The sequence below is a fragment of the Oncorhynchus gorbuscha genome, linkage group LG07, assembly GCF_021184085.1.
Source record: "Oncorhynchus gorbuscha isolate QuinsamMale2020 ecotype Even-year linkage group LG07, OgorEven_v1.0, whole genome shotgun sequence".
Lineage (NCBI taxonomy): Eukaryota > Metazoa > Chordata > Actinopteri > Salmoniformes > Salmonidae > Oncorhynchus > Oncorhynchus gorbuscha.
The window spans coordinates 77600753-77604880 of NC_060179.1; the positions used below are offsets into that span (position 1 = coordinate 77600753).

At 42.7% G+C, this 4128-nt stretch overlaps 1 non-coding gene across 1 annotated transcript; it reads left to right on the forward strand.

The window, feature by feature from the left end:
• The first annotated feature begins 1714 nt into the window (after positions 1–1714).
• LOC124040515 lies at positions 1715–1830 on the forward strand. Its single transcript, XR_006839748.1, has one exon. It is a non-coding gene; the product is annotated as a U5 spliceosomal RNA (small nuclear RNA).
• Positions 1831–4128: the final 2298 nt, after the last annotated feature.

Below are 4128 nucleotides of genomic sequence, written 5' to 3' on the forward strand. Positions count from 1 at the left end.
GGGGACACCGTCTTCCACCTGCTCTCTCCTTCCTTTTCTCCAGTGAGACTGACCAGAGAGAGGGGACACCGTCTTCCACCTCATGGTCCCTGCTCTCTCCTTCCTTTCCTCTGGGGGTACCTGGGGGTACCGGTACTGAGTCAATGTGGAGGCTATATACAGGGGGTACCAGTACAGAGTCAATGTGGAGGCTATATACAGGGGGTACCGGTACAGAGTCAATGTGGAGGCTATATACAGGGGGTACCAGTACAGAGTCAATGTGGAGGCTATATACAGGGGGTACCAGTACAGAGTCAATGTGGAGGCTATATACAGGGGGTACCAGTACAGAGTCAATGTGGAGGCTATATACAGGCGGTACCGGTACTGAGTCAATGTGGAGGCTATATAAAGGGGGTACCAGTACAGAGTCAATGTGGAGGCTATATACAGGGGGTACCGGTACGGAGTCAATGTGGAGGCTATATACAGGCGGTACCGGTACAGAGTCAATGTGGAGGCTATATACAGGGGGTACCGGTACAGAGTCAATGTGGAGGCTATATACAGGGGGTACCGGTACTGAGTCAATGTGGAGGCTATATACAGGGTTACCGGTACAGAGTCAATGTGGAGGCTATATACAGGGGGTACCAGTACAGAGTCAATGTGGAGGCTATATACAGGGGGTACCGGTACAGAGTCAATGTGGAGGCTATATACAGAGGGTACCAGTTACAGAGTCAATGTGGAGGCTATATACAGGGGGTACCAGTACAGAGTCAATGTGGAGGCTATATACAGGGGGTACCGGTACAGAGTCAATGTGGAGGCTATATACAGAGGGTACCAGTACAGAGTCAATGTGGAGGCTATATACAGGGGGTACCGGTACAGAGTCAATGTGGAGGCTATATAAAAATACATTGTTAACTCGCTTTAGTGATATTATAGGTAGCAATTTGTTTGTGGGGAGAAACCGAGGAAATTTGTTCATGTACATCGTCGTCGACATACAGCAATCGGTCTTGCCTTGGAATGTTTAGGTAATTTGGGTAGACTTCTCTGTAAGGCTAGTGGACTTTATACTATACTTCGCTGTGTGTTTTTCAGGGCAATAGGCTATTACCTGTAGTAGAGCAGTCTACTGGTCAAACACCTGTTAAGACACGTTGTTAGACCATTTTACACAAACGTTCATCATGGAGTTATGTTTGGTCTTCTAAATGTATACATTGTTGCAGAGTGATTACACGCAATTGTAAAGCACAACCGTTAACATGCTGACACCCCTTCCTGCTTCTCACGCCTGATTTGTGAAGATGTTGCTTGCAGGGTCTCAACTGCGCATGCTCCATGTAGGAGCGTTGAATTTCGTCCCGTCAAAATTTACAAATTGAACATCGTTTCCGAGTTTGATAGTAGATTTTTGATTGTAGTTTAACTGTTACGCCAATGTAGTTACAGCCGTTGATGAGATTAACAAATGAAGGGGACAAACCAGGAAATTATTTTAGTAATGCCCAGCGTGCATTTCGTTTGCGTGAAGAAATAATGAAGTGGCAAAGTATGACACTTACCAAACGTCTCTTTTCATTTGCATTGGTGGACTGTAATATCTCTGTGTTCCGTCGACGGTATAGAGCTTTGATTAAATAATAATAATATTTACCATGACCCTGAATAGTAAGGCCGAGAAAAGGCTGTGAATGTTTTTTCATGAAGCTGTAGTACACTCTGGTTTCTCTTCAGATCGCATAAATCTTTCGCCTTTTACTAAAGATTTCCGTGGAGAGGAACATTATGAGTATCAACTAATTTTTTGATGCCCGGCTTCACGGCTGGGCTTCCTTCACGTGTTAATAATAAAAATGTTGTAGGTAATCTCATGTTGACCTGTATTTTCATAGTTTTAATCTCACTTTTATTTAACCAGGTAGGCTAGTTGAGAACAAGTTATCATTTACAACTGCGACCTGGCCAAGATAAAGCTGTGCAACACGAACAACAACAGAGTTACACGTGGAATAATCAAACATACGATCAATAATAAAATAGAAAAACAGATTGGCTATGTACAGGTGCAGTGGTGAGCTGCTCTGACAGCTAGTGCTTAAAGCTAGTGAGGGAGATATGAGTCTCCAGCTTCAGTGATTGTTGCAGTTCGTTCCAGTCATTGGCAGCAGAGAACTGGAAGGAAAGGTGGCCAAAGGATTGGCTTTGGGGGTGACCAGTGAAATATATCTGCTGGAGCGCGTGCTGCGGGTGGGTGCTGATATGGTGACCAGTTAGCTGAGATAAGGAGGGGCTTTACCTAGCAAAGAATTATAGATGACCTGGAGCCAGTGGCTTTGGCGACGGATATGTAGTGAGGGCCAGCCAACGAGAGCATACAGGTCGCAGTGGTGGGTAGTATATGGGGCTTTGGTGACAAAACGGATGACACTGTGATAGACTGCATCCAATTTGCTGAGTAGAGTGTTGGAGGCTGTTTTGTAAATGACATCGCCGAAGTCGAGGATCGGTAGGATGGTCAGTTTTACGAGGGTATGTTTATTTGGGGAACTTTAAATTGGAGCATCGGAGAAAAATGCAGCGCTCACAGTCAGAGTTCTGGTGTCTTCTCAGTTAAACGCAGGGGCAACTTCATGCAATGTGGTTTGAAAAAGTGTGATAGGTGGTGAATTATATCTAATTGTGATTTACTGTATTTTACAGTATCCAATACTAATATACAGGCAACTGGCAGCTTGTAAAGTTACTCTAAAACGACAGTATAGTGCATTACTGTAATCTTATTCCAGTAATTGTAACCATTGACTGAATTAAATTAATTGAGGGGAGATCGGGTGTGTATTTTACTTTAATTGCATGGGATTGGTGCAATCAGGTTGGCTGCTAGCTAATGGGTTTGCATATTACAGAATATCAATTGAATGCCAGTTTGGAAGCCTTCATTAAGGCCTAGAAGGGCAGGTGCTATAAAAACCAATTGCATACTCCAAGCCTCTTCACCTCATTCTAAAAACCCATTGGAGGAGAAAGTCAGAGGGGAGGGAAAGAGTATGCAATTGAGATTCTCCCAATGACCACAGGGCAAAACAGACCAAAGGACATGGCAAATACTCAGCAAGGTGTACGACTTGCTGCCACTCCAATCTGTCCGCTATACACATTTAATTGATGGGGTACTACTACCACATATCAGTTGAATTTGTACAGCACTCTAACGGGTGGCACAAATGTAGCCTCTTACAAGGCATGCCTCAAAATATGTTAATGAGCCAGAAACAGCAATTATTTCCCTGCCTACAACATTTCCCCACAATGCACCATAATGTACTGTATGCTGCAGTATAATGCTTCACATAATGCTTTTTACTGTTGTACAAATTTACCATATCAATCAGTTTCCATTACAGTGTACTATTATGTGTACTATTATAAAATTTTCTAAATCATGTAAATGTTGTACACACCTTATTTGGTTGGTTCACTTCGGACCTTGATGTCTCTCAAACCTATCACTCAGAATTGAAAAAGTTGCCTGTTGCCAATCCCACAGTGCTGTGTGGTTACAGTAATGTACTGTTAAACCTAAGTGCCTAAAATCACCCAGAGAGTGTTGTCATTTATGGCAATTTACTGTAAATAATTAATACGGTACTTTACTGTTAGTTTGATTGTATAATCCTGTCAAAACAACAAGATAGTTTTATAGTGCATGTGGCACTGGCAGTAGGAGACGGTGTGTCAATACGTGTTGTTCTGTGATTAGGCTGAAGTTGGTTATGTAGTTAGCTGTGTGTGTGTGTGTGTGTGTGTGTATATAACCAGTGTGTATTCTACCGGTATGTATAGGTTGTGTATGTGTGTAGCAGTAGTTTACCAGTGAGCAGAGGGAAGTGTGTGGGTCTGGTGAGAGATAAGATAATACACTGCGTATCTGCCACCCTGTCTGTATCAGAGCTTAGATTGAGGTGTATTATACATGCAAATAGGCCCTGTTCTACCTTCTCATCAACACGATCAGTTATATGGTTCAAGTGAATTCATCTGAGGAATTTGTTGGGTGTGTTTTTGTACTGTTGTGTCTCTGTTTTTGTGTAGTTTTTAGTCATTAGTATTTGTGAATAATTATGAATG